This window comes from Malus domestica, chromosome 11, assembly GCF_042453785.1.
Source record: "Malus domestica chromosome 11, GDT2T_hap1".
NCBI lineage: Eukaryota > Viridiplantae > Streptophyta > Magnoliopsida > Rosales > Rosaceae > Malus > Malus domestica.
In genome coordinates, this window is record NC_091671.1 from 32224802 (window position 1) to 32239679 (window position 14878).

The window sequence follows — 14878 nt, forward strand, 5'->3', positions numbered from 1 at the left end:
ACAGCACCAATCGCATAGTCCGAAGCATCGCACATCAACTCGAATGGAAGGCTTCAATCTGGAGGTGTGATAATGGGAGCCGAAGTGAGAGCTTCCTTTAAGTGCTTGAAAGTCGTGGAGCATGCCTCATCAAACTCGAAAGCCACCTCTTTTTGAAGTAACCGGCATAGTGGCTGTGCAATCTTGGAGAAATCCTTTATGAAACGCCTATAAAAACCTGCGTGACCAAGAAACGAACGAACCTCTCTAACCGAAGTTGGAGAGGGTAAGTGACGAACAAGGTCTACCTTAGATTTATCCACTTGAATGCCTTTTTCAGAAATAATATGTCCTAGAACAATACCTTGCTTAACCATGAAGTGACATTTTTCCCAATTAAGCACAAGATTCGTTTCAACACAACGTTTCAGAATTAAGGTCAGATTATTCAAGTAATGATCAAATGAATTACCAAACACGCTAAAATCATCCATGAATATCTCAATAATCTTTTCCACATAATCAGAAAATATACTTACCATGCAACGTTGAAATGTCGCAGGGGCATTGCACAAACCAAATGGCATGCGCCTATATGCAAAGGTGCCAAATGGGCACGTGAAGGTTGTCTTTTCCTGGTCCTCCGGAGCTATCACAATTTGGTTATATCCAGAATATCCATCAAGAAAGCAATAAAATTGATAACCGGCTAACCTTTCTAACATTTGGTCCAAGAATGGCAAAGGAAAGTGATCCTTCCTTGTCATGGCATTTAACTTCCTGTAATCAATACAAACACGCCAACCGATCACAACACGAGTGGGTACAAGCTCTTGTTCTTCATTCTTCACCACCGTGACTCCGGACTTCTTTGGAACAACCTGCACAGGTGACACCCAACGACTATCAGAAATAGGATATATGACACCACAATCAAGCAATTTTATAACCTCCTTTTTGACTACTTCCAACATAGGCGGATTAAGGCGACGTTGAGCCTCCCGAGATGGCTTGGCTCCCTCCTCCAAAAGGATGAGATGCATGCACGTGGTGGGACTAATGCCTTTAATATCCGCCAAGGTCCATCCAATGGCAGGTTTGTGCTCCTTTAACACCCTTATCAACTTGTCTTCTTCTTGGGCCGTGAGTGAGCTAGATATGATGACGGGTAGTGTTTGATCTTCTCCCAAGAAGACATGCTTCAAGTGACTAGGTAATGGCTTCAACTCAAGTGTAGGTGGCTGCACAATGGATGGAAGTAACTTGTTAGCCAAAACCGAATCTAAAATTGGGAGTGGAGACTTACCAGAATGTGATGGCAATGACTCGAGGGACGCGACCATTTCAACCACTTCACCACAATGGGGCACGGCAATAGGGTTCAAGTCCATGCCGTGGGTTGCATGGATTCCCCCACACTTGTTTCTTGCTCCTATGACGTGCACTAAGGCTATTTCAAGTGCATCATCGTTCATTCGATCCAAGTGTACCTGTGCCAAAGAATCAACAATGTCAATAGCGAAACAAGAATGGTCCTCCATTGGGTATTTAATGGTTTCAGAAAGATTAAAACGAATAATGTCCCCATCAAACTCCATGGTTAATGTTCCCATAAACACGTCTATCTTTGTTCTCGCTGTTTTCATGAATGGTCGGCCTAGCAAGATTGGCAATGATGGAGCATGGCTCGAGTCCTCCATTTCTAAAACATAAAAATCTGCAGGAAAGATAAGATGATTTACCTGCACTAAAACATCCTCAAGGACTCCCTTGGGATAAGCGTTAGAACGATCGGCCAATTGAATTATAACGCCATCTTGTTTTAACTCACCAAGGTTCATTGATGCATAAATGGAATATGGCATAACATTAATAGAAGCACCTAAATCTAACATGCATTGTTCAAATCTAGTGTTTCCAATTACGCATGGGATAGTAAAGCTCCCTGGATCCTTACACTTTGGAGGTAACTTTCGTTGCAAAACTGTGGATACATTTTCACTTACTTTCACAACTTCTTTGTTTGAAATTCTTTTCCTAGTTGTGCATAACTCTTTTAAAAACTTTGCGTACCTGGGTACTTGTTTAATAGCATCAAGTAAAGGAATGTTTACTTGGACTTTTCGAAAGGTATCCAAAATGTCCTTTTCGCTTTCTTCCTTATTCGATTGTGCAAATCTGCGAGGGAAATGAACATTGGGCATATTAGTGTTCGAAATCACAACATTTGGGACATTCTTACCTGAAGTGGACGGATGGGATGTCTTAGGTGGCTGCGGCATGGGTGATGCTACCCTTGCCGTGGGGTAGGTGTGCTCCTCTTCTTCGAGTTGTATCTTCTCATCTTCCTTGTTTCTCACCTCTTTTCCACTTCGTAGTGTGATAGCCTTCGCAGATTCGAAACCACCCTTTGGATTGACCACCGTAGTACTCGGCAACTTACCATTTTCACGGAATTGTCCCAAAAACTCGGCCATTTGGCCCATTTGCTTATTTAGCTCATTAACCTCCTTTGCTTGGTTCTGCATTCCCTGCGCCATTGTGGTTAGTAACTGATATGTTTTATCATCATTCATAGACGTACCTGGGTTGGTTTGAGATGATTGTGCTTGAGGAGGTGGTTGTGGTGCCATTGGCCTTGGAAAGAAACCCGGGGTTTGTCGGAATCCACTTTGTTGGCCATATTGTGGTGCATCTCTCCATCTGAAATTGGGGTGGTCACGCCATCCCTGATTGTATGTATTGGAAAACGGATCACCCCTTGGTTGGTTTTGATTTCCATATCCCACAGCATTGGCAGATTCCCACCCTCTATTCTCAATTAATTGAAGGCATTGATCAGATTGGTGTCCTTGAATGGAGCATACACCATAGACTGTAGTTCCTTGCGTTTTGGGGCCTTCAACCAACTGCGATAACATAGACGTAAGGTTAGCCATTTAGGATTGTAACTCAGAAATAGAACTTACCTCATTTACATGATGTGGCCGTGGGGTGTCTCGTTGCCCAACGCTTTCATATTGCTGTGCATTGAGTGCTCGATTCGCAATGAGAGTTTTGGCATCCCTGGGTGTCTTGTCCACTAGAGCTCCTCCCGCGGACGCATCCAACATTTGCCGTTCAAGTGGTAAAAGACCTTCGTAAAAATATTGAAGAAGTAGCTCCTCCTTCATCTGATGCTGTGGACAAGAAGCAACAAGTGATTTAAATCGTTCATAATAAGATGGAAAAGATTCACCTGGGCTTTGCTGAATTCCACTAATCTTCTTTCGAAGAAGAATGACTCGTGATGTCGGGAAGAACTTCTCTAAGAAAGCTCGCTGCATGCTCTCCCATGATGTGACAGTGCCGGGAGCCAACTCATACGACCAATCCTTGGCCTTCTCCAACAAAGAAAAGGGGAAAGCCTTCATCTTCAATATGTTGCCGTCCACGTTCACCGGTGTCATACTCGAGCATACTACTTCGAACTCCTTTAAATGCTTATTGGGGTCCTCCATTGATAACCCATGGAACTTGGGTATATGATGTAACAAACTTGACTTCAACTCAAATTCATCGGTCTTCTCAGGGGCTGCCCTAGGGTATTGGATGCAAAGAGGGGCTGCATTGGCCAAACCCGAGGCAGAAAGCTCCTTAATGGTTCGATTGTCGACTGCCATGGTTGGTACTTCTTCTTCAACTCTTGCTGTGGCCTCCTCTTCAACCTCAACTTCTTGCTCTTCTAATTCAGGTTCGGGACTAAGAGGATTAGACTTGTGCAATTTCTTTTTCCTTCTCAACGTCCTCTCAAAATCACCGTCAAAGTCGAAGATATGCCCACGAACAGGTTGTGAGCTACGGGTCATAAACTAGTACCTGCACACAAGAGCAACAAGGTTAGTAACCAACTCACTAGACTCGGCACAAGTAAGAAATTAAGGTGCCTATGCACGGCACAAAAACAAACACACACACACGGTGCAAAATTCAAAAACAAAACAGAAAACGAAACAATTTAAACAAGACTCAAGACAAGGGATTAGCAACTTTGCTAATCCCCGGCAACGGCGCCAAAATTTGATGTGAAAATTTTGTTGACACCCAAATTAAACCCTATTTGTGACAATTGTAGTAATGATGTAAGTAGGGATCGTTCTAACCGGGGATTAACTAGGGGTACTAATCACTTGAAAACTGAATTAGAAACGTAAAAACAAAGTTTAAAACACTAGATTAGACTCAAGGAATGCAAAACTAACGTTTAAAATACTAAAACAAACCAAAAACTCAAAACAGCAACCAAAAGACTTAAAACTGCCTTAAAAACACTTTCTGGGCAGTTTTGAACACAAAGCACCAAATTGGATGAATTTGGGTTTTAACTTGTACCAAAACACTTAAAAACATAAACCAACACACTTTCTAGCTAATCTAGGACTTCAAAACAAATGGGGATTTGATTTGGACGAAAATAACTAAATGGGCAGATTGTGAAACAAAAACATATTGTAAGATAAAATTGTAATGAATCAATGGATGATGGAATAGCTAAGGGGTTCTTCTCCACACATGAAATATATGCAACCTAAATCGATTTCCAGTTATCAAATTAATAAGTTATGAATCTCGACACTCCAAGTTAATTAGGTCCGCTTAGATTAACCTTCAGATTTCCCTAGAATCATTGAATTGGATGAATATGCATCGCAAACAAATTATTCCTAACAAGTTCTCTATATGAACAGCATGATAAAGATACAAGTTAGAATCATTACGTTCTTTGGAAATCATAAGCATCGACAAGGCATTCATAACTATGAAAAGCATGATACTCTTGCTAGGAATCTACTTAACACGATCGTGACTAGCGACCTTTACTACTTGCGAATATAAATTCATAACAATTAGGTGAAACAAACTCATATCCTAGCATCAAATTCAAGCATGCAAATTAAGCGTGCACTCTCAATCAACATACAAGAATAAGTTCTAAATCAAACGGTTAAGCGAATTGTATTCACGACTTATGCAACGATAACTGGAAGTAATCAACTTATTTCACATATATAATCATGGTTTTGAATCCACCCTTAGCCAAAACGAATTTAGCCAATCATACTTAAAGAAAAACAAAGATTACATGAATTAGACATTGAAATATAAGATAGAAAACACCTAAAATCGTTCAACAACTCAGATTGAAAAGCCAAACAATTGTAGAGAATCTGTCCCCTTTGTTGCTTGCGGCAGATTGTATGGTGATGCTTCTTGGATTGTTTTGATGACGTAGAATGGAATTTGGGGGGTGTAGAGGCACGGCAAGGGTTGTAGGATGAGTGTGGATGAGTGGTGGATGGATGGAAAATGGTGGAAAGCTCGGCAAGAATGGTGGGAAGGTGCGGCAGATTATAGAACTAGGGTTTCTGGAATTTTGAATGAATGTAGCAGGTTGTAGTTCGGCCTAGGGGTTAAAACACATATATATAAGCACTACAAACCCTAGGGCAAATAGATTAGGGCCTCTAAAACCTAAATCCATCAGAAATTACGTTAAAACAATTAGAATTTAAGTGGGAAAAGGGCCTAGGGTGCGGCTGGTTACTAGGGTAAATGAATGGGCCTTCTAGAATGCCTTGCAAGGCAAGGAAATCAGATTTCTAAAGCCCTAGGTGCGGCAAGGGTTAGGGGGGGAAAGGCTAGGTCATCTAAAAGCCCAAAGCCAAGAATAGAAACTCTCGAAAATGGAAACCTCCAAGAATAGAAACTTCCAACTTTAGAAACTTTGGTTTCCAATTCCGAATTCTTTGTTCTTCACTTTCATTTCTTCCTTTCTTAAGCTCCTTTGACCTTCAAACTCGTCCATTCCTTGTGCTCCATAAGCTTACACAACATTCCAGCTCAATTTTGCTCTAAAATGCTCCATTTCGCACTTATTTGCATCCTTTGTCTCTAAACCTGAAATTGCATGAAACTGACTTTAAACATTGAAATAACTCAAGAAAAACAATATAAATGCATGAGAACAAGCCCACTAAGTCGCATAAATATGCTCCTATCAAAGATGCTTACACTTGTCATGAACTATGACTCATTACAATCTAATCTAGATGCCATATGGAATATGATCCAAAGGCTCACATTCAATCTTACAACTTGCATTTAATAAACCAACACAGCAAATACACTTATACACCAATATTGTGTTGGTAATGTCCATGAGATTGAGTCAAAAGCTCCACCATTTCAAATTATTTCCCATGTAAATATTGAGAAGAAAAGAAAACAAGTTTGAAATTTTGTTGTAATAATTGGTGAGAAAATGATATTAGAAAGTGTGTAATTTGGGAGAGAGGTCGCAGTTGGTAGGAATAAAAGGAGATTAAAAGATTAAACTTGTTGATATTGACAGTGGAAAAAAGAATTGCTTTTGCTTACAAATTAGGAACTTAGTCCACTGGTGTCAAATGCAGTAAAAAAGTTTTTGATGGGAATCAATTAGCAAAATGGTTAGGCTAAATCTTGAGAAAATTTGAATTCTTTTTGGTATTTGGCAGACTTTTTAAGTGATTTTTAAGGATTTTTTATTGTTGTTGCATTTGCAGATCATTTGATGAGTATGAAGGGATATAAGTTGCTTAGAACCAGGTCAAGCTCTAATCTTTTAGCAATCGAACATCCTCAGTTATAGGTTTGGGCCTTACCTTCTGTATTTTAATGTTTGTTTTATACCATTTCCTACATTGTTTTGTTGTTTTAGGCTGTAGATGAAATGTAAAGTGTTATTTATTCCAAGTAAAATTAAAAAGTTAACTAGGTCTTCTTCAAAATGCATGGAATAAGCCTATGGGTTTTAACTTGGTTCTTAAATTATTTTCTCAGTGATAAAATCAATTATGAATGTTTACATAATTTGTAAAGTGATGAATAAGTTGACATATTATACTTATTACTTAACTTTTGTTATTAAATTGTGAGTTTGACTGTACAAATCATTCATTAATCCTTCTTTTATGTGGAGGCCAAATTGCAGAAGTTTTACTCTTTTTATGGATAATTTGAAGTCTTTTATGCAAATTGCAAGTTATTTTTACTTTATTTGATATTTAACATTCTAAATTACATTTAAACACAGGTACAATGTAACATTCGTTCTTGAAGATGAGACTGATGATGAGGCAACTACAATGTTTCACAAAAAAAAAAAGAAAATCAGAAGACCTCTTTTTATCGGTGGCAAAAAAAGGTTACACCCTACTAAATAATATCTTTTCCTATATTTAATCTTTTGTAACACAATTTTTTATACCTTTCAAACATAATTTTTCATATGATTCTTAATCCCGTAGCAACGCGCGGGCAGTGTTTTCTAGTGTGTGTGTGTGTGTATATATATATATATATGTATGTGTGTGTGTGTGTGTGTGTGTGTGTGTAAGCAAGTGCACAATTGTCAATGTCAGTTTATATATTGTCAATGTCAGTTTATATATATATACACACACTAAACCAACATAGGTGCAAGTATGCAGCCTATAGACATGCAATCCAGGCGTACAAAATAGGAACTAGGTGTGCAGAGATAATTTTGTCAATCCACTTTCGTAAACCATGCAAAGGTGTCAGTCAACTTTTGTAAACCATACGAAGGTGTCAGCCCACTTTCGTAAATTATGCTTCAGTCCACCACGTTCATAAATTGTGTGAAAGTGTTTCACGTTCGTAAGTTCCACATTCATAAACTATGTGAAGGTGCTCCAAGTTGGTAAATTATGCTGTGATGTTTGTAAATTATAATTATGCTTTAGTCCACCACGTTCGTAAATTTTGTGAAAGTGATCCACATTCGTAAGTTCCACATTCATAAACTATGTGAAGGTGCTCCAAGTTCATAAATTATGTTGTGATGTTTGTAAATTATGCGAACAAGTCAGTTGACTTTCGCAAGTTACGGAAGGAGTTAGTCCACTTTCGTAAGTCATGCGAAGATAGTCCACATTCGTAAAGTTACGGAAGGAGTTAGTCCACTTTCGTAAGTCATGCAAAGATAGTCCACGTTCGGAAAGTTACAGAAAGAGAGTCCATTTTCGTAAGTCATGCAAAGATAATCCACGTTCGTCAACTATGCAAAGGTGTTCCAAGTTCGTAAGTTAAGCTGTGATGTTTGTAAATTATACAAAGGAGTCAGCTAACTTTCGCAAGTTACGCGATAGTTAACTTTCATGAATTATGGTTTAGGTGTCAGTTTACACTCGTAAATAAGGCTAAGATGATAGTTCCTAAATTTTGCGAAGATGTTAGAGTTAGGCAAAGGCTGTTGTAAATTAGGCCTTAGAAAAAGTGGCTTCCACAAATTGGGCTTTAGAAAGAAAGGTTTGAAGTTTTAGCTTGGCTTAAAGAATATAGTTTCAAGGCCTCATGCGATCGAAAAACTCAGTTTTTTTCTATTTTTCATATGTAAAAAAAGGGAGAAAGGGGGCATTATGGGAGGATAGAATCTAGTTTCGACTCATGGGCCAATACCAATCATCCAAAGAGATGATGTTGTGCAAGATAAATTGTGAGGAAAGCCCACAAGAAATATACAGATGCAAGAGAAGGGAAACGTGTCTAAATAACTATCTCCACTACGGAGGACCACTAAGGAAGAGGGAGAGGAAGACAAGTTGTGGTACTTGTTTCCCAAGCATGTAGTTCGTATCTAGATAACTACCTCCACTATGGAGGACCACTAAGGAAGAGGGAGAAGAAGATAGGTCATGGTACTTGTTCCCCAAGCATGTAGTCCTATAAATATGGAGATGAGCCAAAGAGCAAGGTACGCAATCAAAACCAGAGAGAAACCAGAGAATAAAAAATCAATCGACTGACTTAAGCGTCAGAGTATCTCTTGCAAGTGCCCCGCCCAGACAAGCTACCAAGAAAGACTGCTCAGGAATGCCTCTTACTAGGGATTCGACGAACGTGAGGATTGCGGTTAACAAATCTGTAGAGGTATTTCTTCCCGTAGGAAATTTCGCTCCAACAACTTGAAATCCTGATAGAGATAAACGAGACCCCGAGCAATTCCACATATTTTTAATTTCAATCCAAATCACTTAATGACCTATATATGATTCCATGAAATTATTTTAAGGCAACCAAGCAATAACTAAATCTGCATAAACTTATAGGGTGTCAAAGATTCAAACCAAAATGGAGCTGTTCGTTTGGAAGAATTTCCGATGGGGACGTTTCCTGACCAACGAGCACACAGCTCCCCAAGAGGTTGGCGCCAGTTGATATTGTATGTCGGGCTTCTGCTTATTGGCGGGTTGTAAAAGAAGGACAGAGTTACTTTTGAAAGGTGTCTTTGTGGGGCCTTAAGTGTAGGCCTTGATGCTCACAATCAAAATTAACTGTAAGTGTTCAGGCATGCCACTGCCATCTTTAGCATGACAAATGTAAAACATATGTTATATATGCCTGAGAGACCGAATGAGCTCTGAAAGGTGCCTTTGTAGGGCCTTAGGTGTAGGCCTTGAGGCTTCCAATCAAAACGAACTAAGTACTCGAATATATATTGGTTGTTTAATTGTTGTAAAAGTATCATAACTGTTATCCTTTAATTACCCGTGCCCGAAGAGTAGAACGAACCCAGATAGGTGCCTTTATAGGGCCTTAGGTATAGGCCTTAAGGCTTCCCATCAGAGTTAATTCTATACTCAAGCATTTTATGGCAATCATAGTATAACAACAGTAAAACTGAGAAATAGGCTGATTACTTGCACCGCACCCTAAGTAACTTTGGACTTCTTGTTATCAAAGACTGTCGTGGATGGGTTAAGTCCACATAAAGTTCTTGTGTATGCCTTGAGACCAAGGACTTTTAATTGATCAATCTTGTATGCCCGAGAGGTTAGAACTTAGAAGCCTTTTAATCATAAACTTGTTAGAAATAACTTGGATGCAGATGGAAGTATACATCATATTACTAGATTTATGACTGAAAAAACAAAACAAAGAGGGTCGGGCAAGGTTTTCACTTTGTCGGGCAAGACTGATCGTCTTACAACTTCCTCTCTTTGTAATTTACAAAGTATTTGAGTGCTAGAAGGGGAGATTGGGGGATGAGTTTACAGGAGGGAATCAATACTACAACAAGATTTAGACAGGGTAGCAGAGCTTTTACAAAGGTTTTTTGGTGAAGGTTAATCCTGAAAAGGATGAAGGCTTGATGCTGACTACAGCTTCGTATGCAAATCTGGCTTACGCATAGTTTGTGTATTTGTTTGTTTGTTTGAGTGTCCCTATCTTTGATTTCTCTTTCCCCTTTTATAGATGATTTGACTTGACTGCCTGCAGTATTAATCTTGCCCGCATGCTGCTGAAGGGTAGTGACTCATCAGCTTTTTACTTGTACTGCCATTGTAAAGTACTTTTGGGCTGATTAGCTGGCCAGTCTAAACCACTTGATCTCTAGGTAGGTGAGCAAGTGGCTTAAGTGATCTTCATTTAGTCGGGAAAAGGGCTTCTCCCTTCTTCTGGGCTTCGGCTTCCTTCCTTCTGGATCTTCTTATGGGCTATCCCCATTTTGAGCCCAAAGTTCAAGTTTTAACCCAGACAGTGCCCCCCTTTAATTAATATTCAGGCTGGAATTCCAGGCGCCAATATTGATTGAATAGCCACCATTCATACCCACGTCTTTACTTGGGACTTGTACCCTTTTCAAAAACAACCGTCACTTACCTACGATCTCTCTACTGACCCACGAATCATCAGATATCCCTAATACGAAATCCCCCTTTTTTTGACTTCCTTTTGCTCTTCGCCCCATATCTTCTGCTCCTATCACCTTCTTGTCACACCTCTTCCAAACTTATCAAATGGCTTCAAGATCTGGCCAAGTTCAGCTATCATACGAATCTGGTGAAGGCATCGCTACTTTACGCCGCTTACTCAACAGATTGCATCGCCCTCGAGCAGGTTTGTGCTCTGAACTTTTCTTTGAAGCACACGGGGTACAATCGTTGGGTCCTGCATGGATTTCTCACGTCCCTGCTGTGATAGAGAGTAATATGTCCAGGGGTAACTGGTTCACCCCAAATCCTTTCTTGGCCAAGTCGGGCATCTCTTCATCTAAATGGTCATCATATTGTCGTGGCTTTCCTCTAATGAACGACCTAGCTTGGACTCAGTGGATTGATGAACTAGAACCAACCTTCAAGAAGAAGTGGATGAACAATGGTATTTATGAACTAATAATGCTTTCAAAAACTACCATTATTCCCAAGCCCGAACTGCTTGTTACTTCTCTTCTTTTCCGGAACTCGGGCACAAATACTTTTGATTTTCGCATGGGTCCCATGTCTCCAACTATTCTAGATATGGCCCAAGTCTTCGGGCTAAGACCATCGGGTAAGATTGTAGATGTTACTCAAGATTGGGTTCCCTTTTCTTCTTCAATTGCTGAAAGCTCCGGTTCCTCCTCCTCTTTTCTCCGATTAGAATATAACTCTGCTACTTTTAAGAGTTACGAGACCTCTTTCAAGGGATTCATCCCCTTTGTAAAGGAGAATTTTGGTGCAGATTCCTCTCATGCCAATAAAGATCAGGAACATATGTACTTCCTCTTATATTGGCTCAACAAGCATGTTTTCCCAAATAAATCTAAAGGGGTGAAGGTTGAATAGATCCCCTTAGTAGAAGCCCTCCACAACTTTGATGATGTAGCCATAGGTCTGTTTCTTCTTTCTCATCTTTATCACCTCATCTTTGAAATGACTCAAGGTGAGCCATTTGAAACCAATCTGAATGGACCCATATGGATGATCCAAATATGGCTCCAATGGTATTTCCTAGAATTTCGGGCTGTTAACTTAGAATTCCCAGAAAGTGTGGCCCCTACCCGAATATTAGCTGAAGCCGCTCCCACAGATCACTCTACTTTCGCCTGTTTTTATTTCTTCAAAGTTTGTAGAACCCGATCATACTTGGAGTAGGGCGCTTTAGTTTTGAGAATATATCATTGGTTCTCGGACCAAGCCTTTCAAGACGTTCCCGGGGAAGATGCCACCTCATTTTGCAGGGATAAATTTATCAGTTGTATTCAACCAAGAGACATAGCCTGGGGAGTTCGTGGTAACCGCTATGATCGTGGGTTGGAAGTATATCACCCTAATTTTTGTAGCAAGCAATTAGGCTTTAGGCAAGCCATTCCCATCCCATTCTTTGATTCTGTTCACTGTGGCACCTCCTTTAGGTTACTATCCCCTTCAGATGTGACCTTTCGAGAGACCCGACGAAGTCTTGAAGTTATGAATCAGGCTGCCTGAAAGTCTATAGTTCTTAACTTCGAATGCACTTCACTCTTCTCCACCTGGTGGGAAGCCAAATGGACTAAGAAATATGGAAGAGATTTGCGAGAAACTCACGACCCTCTTTTTAACCAGCTCTCCCTCAAATCATACCCAAGTTTGGGCGAACTTGAAAACTGGACGGAAATGATTCAGCAGAAGAATCGGTTACTTTTGATAGGTATTTCTCTCCCTTATTCGAATCTGCCTTCCTTCGAAGTTTTTTCTATCTCTAAACCCTAAACCTTATTTAAGTCTCATTTTTCTTGATCCTATAGCTCAAGCAGATGTTGAATTAGCATCCATTGAATCAGATGATGATTCAGTTGATGCAGCAATTCTTCATGGAGCCGCAGTAGAGGCTCAAAGACAAGAAATTGGAGAAGATGGAGATGTTTCAGAATCTTTTGGAGATTCAGAAGCTGAAGACGTACCTGAGGCAAACATCAAAAAGCCTAAGCGGAGGAAAGTAGTTGTGGTCGAGACCTCAGAATCTGAACCTACATCACCACCCAAACCTAAACGGTCAATCCCTACCAGAAAAAGTAAGAGGTCAAGAACTATTCAGGCGTCTAAGTCTTCAGCCTTGTCGGTTCTAGTTTCTAAGGCAGGCATAAAGAAACAAAAGTCTTCAAGTAAGTGTTTTTTTTTCTTTATCGAACTTCCATCCTTCTTCTTTATCTAATTGTCCCTATTTTCTTTGAAATTAGAGCCTCAGGCCTCCAAGAAACCAACTACTGCATTCAGGAAGGATCCACTAGGAGCTTAAATGCATCAAAAAGATGAAGATCTGCAGAATATCACCTTTAGGAAGCTTGAGGTATTTGCTTGTACTTTGAACATGATTGCTTGATTCAGGCCATAAGGGAAAAGATTCTTCCACTCGAGGCCTCTTTATCATTTGCCTGAAAAACAAGTGTCTCTTTTCCTCGGGCTAATCCTTTAGAAGTGCATTTCCCTCATTCTGGAATCTTGAATAACTTTATAGTCTCTCGAACAGATGACCGAACTTTCTCTTCCTCTCTTTTATCCAGGTTGGGGTATCTGCCCCTTTGCTTAGCCAAGGTTCACTTCCAAAATCTTCTATTTCTCCTTCTGCCCTGGAGGCAACTCCAGCTTCTCAATTTAATCCAGCAACAGGGGTCATGTTGCATTTTGTGGATGAGGACAGCAGTTTGGTGAGCAGTTATCTTGACATTGAACTTCTATACATTGTGCCCATATTCACTTTCTATTTATCCTTTCTCTAGCCATCTCAAATGCATGAATCACAACAACCATCAGTGGTGACTTTTAAAGCACTCGTAGCCCCTGAGATTCCTGTGACCCCAAGAGTAGCTATCTTGCAGGTGCTTCCGTGCCCGATAGCTACTACCGACGAACCTCCTTCTTCTCTTCATACCCAGGTATGGAGGCATCTTCTCTTTCTGTTTTCTTCTCATAACATGTTTACTAACAACTGCTACAATTTTTGGATGTTCTTAGGGCATTGGTGAAGGTTCGGGCATAGCTTTTTCTTCCTCTGCCGGTGGTAGTAATTCTCCTCATTTTAAAACCCCAGGTCCCATTCAAGTATATTTCTTCTTTCCAAAGCTTCTCTCTACCTTAAATTGTCCTTTTTGTTGTAACCTGCTCTTCTTTGGTTCTTGCAGCAAGCCCTAGGATAGGCTTCGGGCAAATCTCCCCCACATTTGGTGCATAAGACGAAGTTCCCCCGGCCTCTTTCAACTTCTAGAGACACAGGGATTTCCCTTTCTGGAATTGAGAGGACCGAGACCGAAACTAGAGATTTGGCCTCATCAGTGGTCACTCCCCCATTAGAAGAAACTGGAGTACAAACCCCTCATCTTTCTTTTTCATTTTCAACAACTACTAACTTGCCCAAACTTTTTGAAGAATTCGGGCAACTTGAGACAAGGCTGAAATCTTCAAAGCGTTCTTCTGAATCTTCCGGCTTTCAAGAGCAACGCCGAGCATTTCAAGAATGGGTGAGGAAGGACTTTTCAACGTCATTCAGCCTCAAGGCACTTCATGACATAGAAAAGGTTACAATAGAGCTTTTTAAAGTCAGCCAGCTATCCAAAACACAACATGATTCCTTTCTCTCTTTCTTTGAGAACTTGAGGGCTCTCAGGGATCAACATCAGAGAGCTGAGAGACAAGCCAATCGTGTAAGATGTTTTAAGAAGAAAGAATCAAGTACTTATGCTCAGGTTGACCAGTTGATGGATGAGGGCTTGCTGACAAAAGAAATGATTGGAGTGGTAACTTCTAAAATCCAAAAGCTGGAAGAACAACTTGTTGCACTGAAAGCTGAGCAAACAACTCTTCTTAGCACCTTTAAACATCAAATTGAAGAAGTGAAGAAGTCAAACTCAGAGCTAGAGCACACTAGGTCTCAACTTATCAATAGTAACACTGTTCTGGCTGAACCTAGTAGAATTTTCACAATCATGTAGACTTATCATTCCCGAATAATTACTTTAAGTGAAGATGTAAATCTGTTAGACTAGGATCACTTGTAACCTTTTTTTTTATCAGAATGAACATGTGTTTTACCTCTGCTTGCCTTGCTCATGGAATTG